This window comes from Pocillopora verrucosa, chromosome 1 (assembly GCF_036669915.1).
Source record: "Pocillopora verrucosa isolate sample1 chromosome 1, ASM3666991v2, whole genome shotgun sequence".
Lineage (NCBI taxonomy): Eukaryota > Metazoa > Cnidaria > Anthozoa > Scleractinia > Pocilloporidae > Pocillopora > Pocillopora verrucosa.
This window is the reverse complement of record NC_089312.1, coordinates 2,043,159-2,058,658: the sequence shown is the minus strand read 5'-3', so window position 1 is coordinate 2,058,658 and position 15,500 is coordinate 2,043,159. Positions and strand designations below refer to the sequence as shown.

Here is a 15,500-nt window from a genome sequence, read left to right as displayed (position 1 = left end):
TGTAGAGCTTGATAAAGCACTCAGGGGTCGATCGTCTTACAATTTAACACAGTACTTAGCTGAAGTAAGTCAGGCAGGTAGTACGTATGGAGTGTTATCCCCTAGGGCGCTTGCGATCAATGTTAGCTCAATCAGCCCATATGAATGTCGATTTCTTTAAACGCTAGATTCTGGCAGTGCTGAACAATAACAGTTTGCATATGGAACTTATTGTGGCCGCATCTGGAAAATTTGAAAAGTAAATGATTCTATGCATGAAGGTTGCATACCAGAAATGGTTCAGTGTTGCCACGCTGCAAAGAACCGTGACTTCAACCTTATTTATGCAAAAATAAATTAATATTCCAAGTTTACTGAAACGTTTTCCAGTTAAGCCTTTCTTCATGATTGACCTCCAGTTCATACAAGTTGTTAGAGTTTTTATTTTCAAGGCCGTTGGAATTTGGAATGGGCAGTTAGGGTCGCTTACGTGGGTAGTTATGATAATATAAACAGTCTCTTGACACAGATCTCCTAAATGAGAAGGTTAACATTTCGCCTAACCAACCACAGATCCTAAGTGCTTAAAGACATCCTTAATCCCTAAAGCGGATTTCAATACAGATAATGACCGCTATGTGTGTTTTCCTTGATACTAAACAAATACACTGTATGCAATATAAACAAAGATGATTAGAGAACGAATTTCAATGATAGGAAAATTCTTACCTTGCTGGAACTACGTGCTCAAGTATTACCAAGTTGTCGCTATGTGAAACGCTCCACAGACTAAGAGCTCCAAAGACAAAAGTTACAATTGCATAAACTAAACCAAATAAAGATCCTCCTAACTTGAGGGAACAAACCGGGTAGCTGAGATAATGTCCTGTTGTCTGAACCCTTCTGCACCCACTTCTGTTCTCTTAATAGAGAAACTGACTTATATCTTTCAGCAGCATGTTGATTCACAGCGTTTCGATTGGCTCAAGTATCTACTTGAAGATGCTATTCTTTGTCTTAAGTCGCTCAGCGAAACACACTCTCTCTGCAAGTTACACGACGAAAGAAGCATAACCAAACGAAAAATTCATAATTCGGACGTCATCTGTACAGGATAAACAATGAAATAGCCTCGAGGACACGATGACCTCTCCACTCCCTGGTTTGCTACGGCTGTTAGGTAAATCGACTTTCAGAAACATGAGTCATTTCATCAATTTGCGTCACCAACAAAACACTTTCACAATTTATCACGAATCAACCTTACACAAGGAGCGCAATCAAAGCATTTAGACACTGTTGATGGAAATACCAAAATTATTAAATTAAGACGCGTGGTTGAAAAAACATTTCGATGAGGCTAATCAGTGCGGCCTATTTTGGTCGGCCAGCAAGATTTGCTTGGACGGTTTCCTAATTAAAGAGAAGACTTCGACTCGAATGAACAGGAGGAAATGTCTTTCGGCTTGCTTGCAGCCAGAAAGATCAGGTGCTGTACTAAAAGTAATTCAAGAAGGAGGCTGGCTCAGTCAAACGTGTAAAGAAATTTGATTTAAAGTGCCCAACAGCTCTCAGTTTGAACAGAAAATTTTTGAATTTTGTCTCAATCTTGCCGTTCGCATAACGGCTGCGGAGGACTTAGTCGTGTCGGCTGGAGGATGCTATAGCCATTGAGAAAAAGCCTACGTTAAGATAAGAATGCCATAATTCCATCAAACAATCTAAAGTTAATTGCAAACCAGGCGATCAATGCGGGGGTTGTTTATAAAGCACGGTGAGCGAATTTTCAAGGAATCGTATCGGCTATCAAGGAAGACCGATAGTCTCTGTTACAAACAATAGTATGCTGTGCGTAGAGGGTATTTATAGACCGAAATGACTTAAACCTTACGCTTCAATTCGGAAATAGATGTCAACGAAACAATGAAGACAGGAAATGTTAATGCGGTCGAAAGAATTAAATTTACAGGTATGCTAATTGCACATTTTTGTTCACGAGGGTTCCGGTTGTGGCCTGGCTCAGAAGAAATATGTTTATATCACGTGGCATCGTTCACGTGCATATCCCGCAAAGCAATTTAGAACTTGCAGTATTTTGAGTTCTGAACGTATCCGTGTGATGAATGAAAACGTGTAAATTTTCAGCCCAGCGTATCTCCGTGCGTTCCGTGTAAGAATGCGTGAATATAAGATTCCAAGAAACGAACATTCGATTTATCCACAATACAAAAGTAATCGAGAGATCAAATCCGCTCAACGAGACATTTCTTCTCTTCCTGATAACCTTTTTGAGGTTTTCTAGAAAAACGAAATTATTCTCTGGTATTTGAGGCAGGTAGGCGACATGAACTTTCAGTGGGTTAGAAACAAATGCTTATTTTGGTTCTGATCTGTCGTTTGGTCAAAGAGCTTGAGAACTATTCTTTGAATTAAGTTGAGATGTTTACACAACAACATTTAAATCACGTACTGTACACACAATTGAAGGTAAGCATCTCAATTGTGGCACCTCTCCTCAAGGCGTATTCAGTTTAACTGATAAAAATTCTAGGCTCCCATGATACTTGTTGTTGTTGTTGTTATTGTTATTGTTGTTCTTTCTGGACGTTTGTTTAGCTATTAAGAGATTACACCACAGGAACTGGACAATTTCTGTGGTTCATGCTCATGATCTGACTCTTAAAAAACAAACTTTTGCATGAACTTCAGACCAATTTTTAATCGTTGTTCTTTAATGACTGTAGATTAGAAAAAAAGTGTTAAGAGAATCCATACTTTTATCTTTAGCACTTTTTCACCAAAATCATCCATCTTACTCTTTCGGCAAGAACGATACGATGCTAATGTGCAACTTTTCATATGGCCAATATACCGCCTTATAGTCCTGGCATATGGGTGTCATATGTTCTTTTATGAGACACTAGAGTGCCGTAAGTATCTGCGATTAAATTCTTCCGCTATCTGAAGAAAGCGGGGCATATTAATGACTCTAAACCGAAACCCGAAAACTTGCAGAAGTAACAAAGAGCATTGAGTGAAGCTGAATAATTTGGTTTGAAGAAGGCATCCAGGTCAGCGGTATCAAACGTTGTGGTAGCAAACGTTGCGTCAAGTACAAGTTTTTGTGCTTTACGAGAAGAATGGTGTAGCGATTGGAAGATGTAAAGTTCCAAAAAATGCGTTAATTGGGTTTGTACGTCAACGTTCCTCATTACATCTCAGATGTGTGGATACTTATGGGGTTTTCATGTTTCAATAGATTGGACAAAACGATAAAGAACATCGATATATCATACAAGTGCCAGCAAAATTTAAGAAATCTCTAGAACGTCACATCGCTTAGTCAATAGCAGTTCTCAAAAATAGGTCTGAATACTTGCATAAACGAAAAAATAATTTTTCAGGTGGTTAAATGATCTGAGAAGATGACCAGAAAAGCAGTATATTCACTGAGTTTAATCTTAGCGACATCTTGACCGGGTTTGAAATTAATTTTTCACTCTTAGGGTCGACAGTTTCTGATCATTTTTATAGCCTTTCGAATCGATCTCTTTCGCCCTCGTAGAAAAACCAGCTAAAAGCATATACTTATTTTGAAAATGTCGTAATAAATCTGTCAGCATTGGGTTAACCCGCATAGAATTCTGTCGCGATTTGCTTCAAATTTCTTTCTTCGTCATTTCGGTCTTGTCTTTCATTTGGCTACGTCTGGGAAGGAGCACATGTGATAAAGAGATTAGATTCAATGTGTACTGATTTGCTCCCCGGCAAAATGATCATTCTACATTCTGTAATCAAGTATTTGTTTTGTTTTGTACAAATTATCTCTTCAGATCACGAATTTCAGATCATCGTCAACCTGAACTGCCTGAATAATTTGCATTCAAGCGCGAGGTAAACACAGCAATTGAGAATTTAGGGTGAAGTGTATTAGTTAAGCACCTCTTTGCGGTTTCAATATTTTAATAGGATTTTACAGTCACTGCCACCTTAAGTTTTTAAGCCTCGAAAGACGAGTTTCTATGATTTACCAGCTGGCGGGCTCGACAAAGGCTATCTCCTCAAACAGAACATGGTCGCCAACCATTTCGTCTCGGAACGGAACTTAGAGCTCATCCAAAGCGGAAACTTGAAACCTCTTGAAATGATGTAAGCGGTTTAAAAGTCAACAAGTGTATATAATAAACTGCTTCCACCATTTTTTGAAAGAAAAATTTTATGATTGCTTGTTTTGAAATTGGAGCAGCTAAAGCATTGGATGCGATATCGAACAATTGCGCTCCTTACTTGCGGTTTCTACGATGGCACAGTGTTTTCCGAAGTTACTTAATTTGTTAGACTTCAACCACTTTAAAAAAAAAATTCCCGGCTTCCTGAAAGATTGAACGATAAAATTTGAGGTTTTTGAGAAGTAGCTAACGAAGTTTAATCCGATCCGACGCCTGGAATGTCTGTCGAAGAAACTGCATCGTAAATAATTTCAACTAATTCACAAACAGCTGTTGCTCTTCTCTGTCGTTACTGAACGTTCCGTCATAGAAAACCATAATAAACCAACCGCCAACCCGCTCAAGTCATCAATGATATCAATGTAATCTTAAATGCTTTTATGTATGGTATGGAAAAACAATTAAGTGCAGTGAAAATAGTTAGAACAACACTCAAATTCTCTAGAAATTAACAGTGAACTGAGCGAGACATCATGTAATAACTTTCAGAGCCTCACTTTACGATAGAACGGGGTGTTAAAGTGATAATACACCGCCAGTCTGAGATACGATGGATGGGATACCCCACGCAATAGACCGCTAACGAGCGCAGCTCCTAAAATGTGACGCTCGTTTTCAGCTTCGAAGGATTGTTTTTCTTAAAGATTTAAATTCGATTCTTTATGTAAACGCTTAGTTTAACCTTAAATTGTTTCTTTGTTTCTTCTGTTGCTCTAACCTTTTGTTTCAGTGTCTGTAGTCATGCGAAGTGGAAGTATGTGAACCATAAAATCGTGTAAGCATTGTTGAGTCAGTTAGTGAAACCAAAAACGTTATCCTAACCTCCTGAACACCCTGCTCACTGTTAAATGAATGCAAAACTCTTTCAAAGTCAAATACACCACACTCGGTTTGTTAAGGTACACTCGGTTCCTTACCTCAAACTTGCTTGTGCAATTCCTGACCAAATAGTACGTCTCTTTTGCAACAAAGAGAGCTGCATTCAATGGGATGAGATGAACTCAAAATAGTAGCTCCGTTTTAGTTACCTCTGATCTCTAAACAAGAAAGCAAAACACTATGAGTAGTTGTAGGCAAGCTTGACGATCTCTCTCACAAATGGAATTCGCCAAGAACGTGACTAACTACCTTAACGATCAGAATGCAGTTGAATTATTGCTGTCAGTGCTTACAGACCCAATAAAAAATAGAAAATTATCAACCTGCCCACAAGAAAATGAACAAAACGTGTTCGCTCCCTTTAAATGATGTGTCCAAGCTGCATGCTACCTTGGTAAATAATATCTTTGCATCTTGTCTGATTAGTTGATTTGTTATTTTCCGAGCACGGTATCATTTTTCGAGTTCACAAAATGCTTGGCGTGATTATTTACTTGTGATGATTGCACTGTTTAGATAGTGCGTTCTGTTGTTTATCTCATTCACCAACCAATCAAAAGGAAAGGAGATGAGATAGCGCTGCAATTGGCATGTCATTTTGTCCGTGATGGCGGAGTAATGAAGATAAGTTAAACTATTGCCGCCTGGCGAGGCGTTCACAATCACATACCATCTAATTACCTTTTAAATAAAGATAGCGCTGAGTTAGATCGGAGCGAAGAATTATGCTATACATAAGTGTTAAATCCTTACAGACCAGAACTATCCGTTTCGTTTGCATGGCCAAAACGTTACCACAAATGGAGCAATCTCATTTTGTTTTGGCTATTTTTGATAGAAGACTTCACTAACGTTTCCCTTAGCTTGAATAATAATAATAATAATAATAACAGTAATGATAGTAATAATAATGATAATGATAATAATAAAACACTCAATGTACATTTCCTTCGTTATAAACTGTATTATTGGCTAAAGATGATCTCTGCGGTATCGCAGGATGGGACAAAATTTTCAGATTATTAAACGTATTCTTCAAGTAAGGAATTCAAACGCAGATGTTAAGAACTTTGAACCGAAACAGCAATCAGTTTTTTGGATTCTGATGAGCCGGTTAAAATAATTACGCCGGCGTTCTTAATAAATTTTAATGAGTTGAACTGATTTTAGAGCGGTGCTTTTTTCCGTTGGACCACTTTCAAGTGCCATAAATCTGAGGGAAGAACTCTTTAAATACGATTTGCTTCTTTTAAAATGGAACAACAAAGGGACAGAGACAAAAAGAAATTTGACGTAAACAGCATAATCTCTCTCTGTCCGTACTTTTTGAACCTCATTAGTTTTCATCACTCCTAAGATCCCGTTTGTAGTTCTCTTTAATGTCTTCTATGCAAATCGTATGATGTTAGTTTTGAGAATTTGGTATTGGATTAACTAACAATCCCGTAAGAGATGTTTTTCTTCATTCCTATCACTTTTCTGCTTGATATTGTATATGTATTCAGTTGCTGTTAGAAGAAATTCTGTCTTGGTCACTCATGGGAGTCATAGGGCTAAGCTCGTGTAAGCTCGTCGCAATTTGAATTATTTTGTACGTGACCCAAGCAAAGATTTTTTTATTTGGATTAGCGGCTTGCAAGAGATTATAAATAGTTTATATCCTCTTGCGGATTGTTTTTCTCCTACTTAGTAAAGCGTGTGTTCTCTCTGATCCGAATTGAGTAGCTCAGTTGTAATAAACTCAAAATTGCTTTGATTTACTGAGGAATACTCCTTGCGACCGCTCAAGCGGAGCAAAATGTGAATTCCTTCACGAAGGGCAATCGAGCGAATTGATCGATGTTATTCTTTACAAATTCGAAGTAAACTGGGAAAAAACTAAATGAATAATGAGCAACAACAGCTTAATAATGAGAAGCTTGCGACTTCCCACGTATGTATCGCAATTTTGACAATTTTCATTGAATAACCATTATGTAAACTGAATTGGGAAGTTTCGTTTTAAGCGCCAAACCTCTTACGGCTTAGTAAGAGGTTTGGCGCTTCTTATCAGTTCGTGGCAATTTGAACAAGTAAACAGATTTAACAGGAGGAGAGCATTTTATTAATAAGATTATGAGGAAAGTTTTTGTTTTTCCTTCGCTGCGAAATTCTTGAACAAAGTATTTTTGTATGAAATAACGTCGCCGCTCATTATTCCTGACCACAGCAGTTCATTTTAAGCCTTTGTTACTGGCTAGGATTGTTCGGAGCACTTCGATAAAAAACGAATTTACCATTTCAAATAGAATTTTTCAAATGGCTGGACATGTTCATCGTCTCTTCACAAGGATACTTAAATATTTTGCCTTCTGTTATGAGTAACTATTGTAAATATAATCTTCTCGAAATCTCCAGACTGCTGAGTCATGCTGACTTGCATACCATAGAACTTTCCAGAACATTTCAACAAGTAAAAAATTTCTCTTGTAAGCTCCTGAAATGTTCCAGAACACTTTGTGAATTTATATATACATATATATATATATATATATATATATATATATGTATAGACTTACTTATGTAGTAGTAGAAGTAGTTGTTATCGTCGGAGCGACGACTGTGTTGAAAGCTATACCGAGAGAGAATTACTGCGGAAGATTGCTCATTTCAAGGAACTTTGGAGACAGCAGTGAGATTGTGTTAGTGGTGAGCTAGGATTTAGACTGTGGTGGGCTTAAATAAGTTAATTAACGATAAGTATTGCACTGCCTTTGGGAGTCGCTTCTTGTTAAGAACATTACTCGCTATTTAATAAAGAAGTTGAGTTTGTGGGATTGTAGTGTTTTTCTGTCGGTAAGATTATACCGTAACACTTGGGTTCTGTTCTCAGACCACGCAGATTTTAGTGATTTCACGTTGTTGTTTCGCAGAGGACGGCAAAGAAACGTACAAAGTTTCAAAATGCACGTGCTAAGCTGTTGTTCTGCTCATTAGATCTTTTGTTTTGCCTCTTCCTCGTGGTTTACTCAAGGTCCTCCTTTTAAAAATCAAAAGAGGCAGAAGAATCTAAAAGTATTATTCGTAAATTACAGAGTAACACCTCGAAATTAACGATCTGTTCTCTCTCATTTATAGTTTATAATTTATCTCTTTGTTTGCTATCCTCTATTTTCATTTGGCCAAAGGCAAAATCGCTGTTCTTCACCAAGTTTATCATGCTATTTTGTTGTTGCTACAAGTTGCGAGGAAAATGTCTCATAAAATAACTTATAAGACTGATTTCATTAAAAAACAACAGCGCGTTTGTTGAAAATGCCTCATATACCTCGAAAACAATTAACATTTCCTTAAGACCCCAAATACGTAGAGCCTTTTGCGATTTTAATTTTGGAAATTTGTGTCATTTATTTACTCATGTGGAAGTACTTGTTATTATTGTCATGGTTAGGGAGATATGCGTGCGTGTAGAAACACTCAAACTCATTTGGTTCTGTAAAAAATTTCATTAGTGAGATCAAGAGCAAGAAAATTTCTGGGCATTGCCTGACAAAGAAATTTTTTTAGAATTTTACTTCGTTTGTGAGGCAAAATATCAAAGAAAAAAAAACCAATCCTTGCATTGCTTAACTGAAAGAATGAAAATTAACTCCCGAAACTGTTACAATCTTTAAATAGACCAGCCTGCCTGATGGGAAGGCACCATCTATGATATTTTTGCGACCACAGGTGCCGATTCTCGATGGAAATCAAACTATGTAGTAATTTGTTTGTTTTTTTCTGTGGCTAACCAACCTCTTGTGTCCTTAGGAGAGTTTCGTGATGAATAATAAACTAACAACACCACAATTAAAACAAAAATTGGACTAAAAAAAATAACAAACAAACCAGCCCGTTACCAACAATTTTAGTAGTGAAACATCTACCGCACTATTCAACAGGGTCGATAGTAAAGTAAGTTTAGGCGATGAGTGCCATCAAATATATTTGGTTAAATAAACTCGACTGAGTTAAATTGTTCCTCTACTGACTGCTTATAACGTCTTCTCGTTTATCCTCCGTTGCTATACACCAGAGAAAGAAATCTTTTAAGAGTAAATAATAGTTACCGAAAAGGCGCAAAAGAAAAGATAAATAAAGACGTGTTTCATTTAACTTATACCGTCTTATACCGAAGCGTGTTTCTCAAGGCAAGCAAATTTTAATCGGCTTTTCTAATTATTTTGTGGTAAGTGCCTCCGAATCTTAATTTCGACTAACTTTGACTTTGTCACAATTTTTTTTTGTCTGATTTAGCTCCGCATCTGATTGAAAACATCTGCAAGTCCGCAATTTTTTTTAGTTTTTCTAGGTGTGAGTTTCGTTGTAAGAGTTATTCAGTGAAGCTGACGACTTTGAGCGACAATAAATAATTTTTAATCTAAGAAGTTTTGTAGTTTTTGAATGAAAGATTTATTATCTAAATTTATGGCGTCCTTTTCCTCTTTTTATAAATTCAAACTGGCGACCGAAGAAGAGAGAATAAAATTTAGAATTGACCGATAGTTTCGAGGTAATTATATGAACTGACCTACACAATTCCCAGTTAAAACGTTAAGTTTTATCTATCCTCAGAAATAAATCAATTTTGTTAATTTTTATCTACTCTGTTGTATGGCACTGTACCACATTTAACACATATTTCTAAGTACTTAGGTTATACAAAATACAGCGCAGTAAAGAAGCTCTTTAAAATTTGACATTCGTTTTCCAACAAAATCATACCTTTAGATTCTTCAGTAAGATCACCTGAAAGGATTATTATCTAGAGTTAGGAAAAATCCATGGCACCTTTCCCCTTGTGCATTAAATTTGAAACATTTCCACTGTAACGAGAGTGTTTTTTTCAATGTAACAGCTCCCCAAGGATTGTCCGAGGTATTGAAAGTGTAAAGAAATTATAATCCGTATTCTATCCTTCAAAAGAGCTCCAGCTGACAGTTGTTTTCACCTGCCGATAGACTGCTGCGCCGCCGAAAACAGCCCAGGCTTTTCCCATCCTGTTTAGAGAGCCTCAATTGTATCTGTTTTGGCCAGATTAGCTAGGCTGAGACAAAAAATTCATGGGGACCTTATAATTGCAATTATTTCTAAGAGTTATTCGATTCCTACAGAGAAACAAGCAGAAATATATTTTGGCCATAAATTCCATTCCTGTGGGCACTTTAAGAGGGCGATTCTTGGAGTAAATTGAGCCGAGAAAAAGAAGAAATTAAGGGAAAAAATTATATTCATGCATTAGAATAGCGAAATTCATCTGTTTCCAGTTTTTATCGTTTTTGAAGCGATATCTTTTAGACTGTTTTTATACCTTCATTTTAAAATTTTAGATCAGATTTGCTTAGATAAGTAGGCTTTCGGTTAATTTTCTCTTTTCAAGGGAATCCTATCAGCACAATCCAATTGAAGCTTTTTTAAATAGAAAAATGAAATGAAAACAAAACAACAACAACAACAACAACAACAAAAACGAGTCTTAAATTTGCATAACGCTAAATTCGTTGTTTTTGTTGTTTTCTGTCGGATACGAGAAAAATTATCGCGATAAAGATTTCTACCGAGTAATTTTTGTAGTCCACAGATACCACTCAGTTTTAAGTCATGTTTTCAAATAGAAACTGAACTAAGCCTTATGAATTCTCCTAACTAAAGCGGATTGTAAGATAACGACATGTAAAAAGCTCGGGAAAGTAATTTAACTAAATCGCCTTTGATCGTTACTTGTTAATGTTTGGGGCAGAAGACTCAGCGTTCTGATTGGCTAAAGAACCCTGCAGGAAATCGTACAAGCCAATCAGAGGGCAGAGAAGTCTCGATTGCGTGTAAAATTGTATGTCAGAGTATATACCTCGATGCATTTTGCATTATTGAGGACATCAAAAACACCAATCTAAGGAAAGCGTGTTAGGACTCGAATTTTTAAACCTAAGTATAGGAAGAACTCAAGAAAATAATCCGGCGAAGAGAGTTTTCCTATTTATCATTGATCGCTCAATCAGCAGCCTCAGCTCTCTTCCGAGAGGTCGGAAACCCAAGTAAATTACTTATCTCATGCAGCAGATATAATATTCTCGGAAATAAAAATCTATTTATAACGATTTAGATGCCGATATCTTGGTAACAAAATCCCAAATTAGTTCTTCCGCTGTTTGAAAAACAAATGCAGAATTTATCACGAATACAGCAGAAATTCTTCTATTTTTAGGTCTATTTGTGGGAGTTGTGGCTATAAAAAATTAATATTCTGATTTACTGCACTATATTCGTTAGCTCGCATTCTTTTTCCGAAGGTACGGATGAACGTGATTTTAAAATGAATGAATACGTTCCTTGTCTGACAGGGAGCAATGACATGTACAGTTTTTTATGTTTAGAAATAATTCACCTATATGTTTTAGGCCAAAATAAGGATTTTGTGTCGTTACCTCTGTAATCGTGATAGGTAATATAATTCGTCAGTTTTCGCGCTGGCGAGACGCAAATGAAACCATTTTAACCCATAGATTCGCGGTCTAATTTTATATCTACGAAATTTTACCGTTCAGACTTATCAGACCGGAAGATTGGAAACTGCTGAAAAATTTTTTTGAATACGAGTTCCTTTTCATTTTTTTTTTTTTGGTTTTTTTTTTTTGATGCGCATTATAATTTATAGCAAAAAAACTGAATTATATGATGCTATTGTAAATTTCCGAAACATTGCCGACCTTATACCAAGGCAATTACGATAGATAAATGTCGTAGCTAAGTTTCTAAAAATTTCATCTAAGAAAATCATATGCATGCGAAAGTACTAAGCATTGAGGTTTTCAGCCGAGAACCTGACTTTGCCCGATGTGATAATGAGATATTGGGCTCGAGGAAATCTCTCCCACGTAAAACCAGAATCTTTGAATTCCCAGTTTTGAAATTGATTTAAAACTGGTCTCAATATAGCAAAAGTCGTAGCCAACCAAAAATTATTGTTAGAATTCTTTGACGCCATGGTTAGCGGGGAAAATTTTCTTTCACAGCTGGTTCAGACCAGAGTGTACATCGAAAGTAAGCCTAAATCGTTTGTCACATACCTAATAGGTCATTTCACTTTTAGCATGATTACAACTTTGTTCTATGTTTTGTATCTTCAACAGAATGTTCTCCACCGTGCAATTAATCGAAAATAAACTATAAACATGGAGAGTTATTGAATTAAGAAAAATCTTTAATTCTTACTGTTTGAACGGCTTTTTTTTTTTCTTTTTTCCTCCGTGAACTGGTGATCAAAAAATTGACCTTGTTGTAAAATACAGCAATTGAATACAAGACACAACCCAAGCTAAAAAATCCGTACCGGAGGCCTTCGAAACATGATTTCTTCAAGTAATTTCTTACCTTCATTCACTCGTGAAATATCCACAGATATTCGATTTGTCTGATTTTGAAATGAGGAAAAAGGCCCGGCATTTTGCCTAATCATGCAGTGGTTATAGTAGCGCGTGAAATGAGACAACTATTTCGTCGTGGTTGAATAGCTATCGATATTTGCCTTTGTTTGGGGTCAAAAGCACCTAATTATTTCGTTTCCGGGTGATAAGGGTCTTATATACTTTCCGTATTGACCATGGCATATACATATTTTCAAATTAAAAAACAAAGACCCTTCTTCCTTTGCGCAGATTCATATTCTGCTACTTTACGTTGTTGAGTTTGTTTCAACGCGTTTTACAATCATCGGAAATGTTGGTATTCCTCATGAATAAATTTAATGTTTCTTTAAAGTGCATGCATCAGTAATGATTAAGGACCCAAAATACAGCAACATAAACTGCACTTTTTGCTAAGAAAATTCAAGGATTATTTGATTCTCTTGTCAACAAGTTCCAAAAATAAAAATGCAAGGTTTCCTTCTCAAGAAGTCACTTCCCCATTTACTGAAATACAATCCCAGTTTTACATGTACAGAAGTACATCTGATTGCAGTCGATTTTTTTTTTTTTGCGCTGCAGATTTAGGGATTAATTCAATGTGCTGACCCATGGTCACCTAGAAAGAAAACTGCTTGTCTCCAAGAGATTCAAGAAGATTTCGCTTTAAACCAAAGCGACTTAAGATTTGAATCTTGGGTGGAAATCATTTAGCGCAAAATAATACCTTGGCTAAAACGATCTCAGGCTGAAAGTTCCAGATATCGTTCATTTGAACAATAGATTTAATGCTAGGAAACGTAACTGTAAAAAATTTTCGCTCTGCTTTTATGGATGGTCGATATTGCTTTTGAAATAGCCGGGAAACAACAGAAAGGAACTTACAAATTACCATCAACAGAGACTTTTCAACCGGTCGGCTATTCAATATTGAGATCGAGAAACCAAATGTACAGTTACAAGTAGGCTTTGTAGTTTACAAACATATTCGTTTAACAAACCGAAGCAAAAGCTTGAACTCACTATCATCAAACTTTTACTGTCCCTCAAATCTCCCCCACTGAGATAATCTTCGACTTACACTGTCGCTCAAAAAAATATCCATCCCTCAGCTATGATGTTTGAAAATCCTTAATTTGCACTCACCAATATATTTGTGGATTCGCTCCGGACGTCCAAACTCGCCTTCTCTGTCGGGGTTTTAGGATTAAAGAATCTTTGCTCCGATATAATACCTTAAACTGCCTCAACAACTACGCAATTAGTTAACTGCGAGGCAAACAAAGTTATTGAAAGACCCTCATGAATAAAACACAAATATCAATTATTTCTTCATTTAATCTTGCTAATCGCTGATTGTCTCGTGGAAAACCATCGAAGTGGCACGTCTCACAAAGCTGCCCAATATAATAATTGCATTTATGATCTGTTAAGAGTACTTTAGAACTTCAAAAATGTTTGGGAACGATCGTGCTTTTCTGACACGCTCTATTGTATTGAAAGAATGAAAATAAAAGCTTTGGGTTTGATTGGTCTGGAATAAACAAAAACGATTGCCGGAACCCATTTGTTTGACACATGTCGATGTCAGTTATTTCGTTGTGAAAACTTTTCAGAATTAGCATTTGCTGACAATCAAGTTATCAAGTTGTTAAACGAAATTACATCTCTATAAAGCGGTTAGATCAAAACCATCTCCGCATTTTTTGGACGTGCAGTGATAAACGTCAAAAGTTAATTTAGGAATTAATGCAGATTCTGACTTCTAGAAAGTTCAGCACCAGTTGACCCTGGAGTTTTTGTTTTTTTTGTAACTGCAGCCATGAAATCGATTTGCAGTGCAACCAATCTGCACGAACAGTCATTTCATTCCAAGAAATCAATTAACAGTTTTTTTTCTTAAACCTGGTAGCTTTCGTGAGAGAAACTAAGCATGTTTAAAGACTGACAACAATTAGAGATCTTTTAGCTCTGTATTAGTGCTTCACCTCTCTAACAACTTGATATCGATTTCACAAATTTCAAATTGAAAAGTAGGTGATGGAGAACGAATGTCTCATTTAGTCTGATGAATTGAAAAATTATTTATTCAAACTGCAAACGGAAAATACAGACAAAAAGCGTTCAATAAAAAGTGATATATAACCAGTTTTCTTGCCTGCAGCATCCTGTGTAAATTGTACTTTTTGAAATCAATTAATTGTCTACGCTGCTAAATTGTGCTTTAATCATTTACATTGTCAGTGGTTGTAACAGCAGGCACACAAACAAATTGTTAGGCCGAAACCACGTCACTAGTTTCCGTGTAAAAGGCTTTACAATTTACGCTTTGTGAATTTTTGTTTTATTTTTCGATCTCATTCTTCGAAAATAGAACCCAACTGGGAAGAAATCAATATCCATTGCGTCAGAAAAAAGAACATATTATTGAAAATGTGAGGTTTCTGTCTGTTGCAAATTAAATTTCACCCGTTTTCCAGTCCTTCATTTCTCACCCAAGGAGGAGTATGTTTAGACTTAGTTTCCTGCATAAACTAACACGATAGTCAAATGAAGCCCGAATTTAAAAACCTTCCAACAAGCAAAACAGTTCAACTAACCAAATATTGAGGAAACGGCAAACAGCATTTTTAGGTAATAAAGTTAGCGAATCACGTTGTTCATTCGTCTCCGTCAGCAGGGGAAAGATTCCGAAATAGCTCGGTAAACGCCCTCCAAGTTCAGTCATAGCATCCTTTAACAATGGAAGATATGTTAATATTCAGGTTAAATCGTAGCTGAAAATATCAAAGGGGGATTGAGGAAGTCAGTTATATTTTCGGAGCCTTGTTATGGATGAATGCAATTAAAATTGAGAAGGCTAAAAATTTAATTCGAAAGTTCCGAGTGTGTCACGCCGACAGAGTAATTGAACTCTCCCGTGAAGCGTCCCCACGGAGGCGCAGCAAGAAACTATCATGTTTGGAAAGAGTTTACCTCTAGAATAAAGATC

The 15,500-nt window shown here is 36.4% G+C and overlaps 1 protein-coding gene across 6 annotated transcripts in view; it reads right to left on the bottom strand.

Moving 5' to 3' along the window:
- LOC131781634 (histamine H2 receptor-like) overlaps window positions 1–15,500 on the bottom strand; it is a 23,539-nt gene extending 8,039 nt beyond the window's left edge. The window contains exons 1-2 of one of the 6 annotated variants that reach the window (XM_059098360.2): window positions 15,485–15,500; window positions 5,126–5,245 (exon numbers count right to left, since the gene is read on the bottom strand). The gene's annotated coding sequence lies outside the window, so the exon portion shown is untranslated. Of the gene's footprint in view, window positions 1–708; window positions 1,092–5,125; window positions 5,246–5,336; window positions 5,538–9,830; window positions 9,964–13,654; window positions 13,795–15,484 lie in introns of those variants that run through there. The other 5 variants (XM_059098335.2, XM_059098342.2, XM_066166743.1 and 2 more) reach the window with 5 other exon arrangements.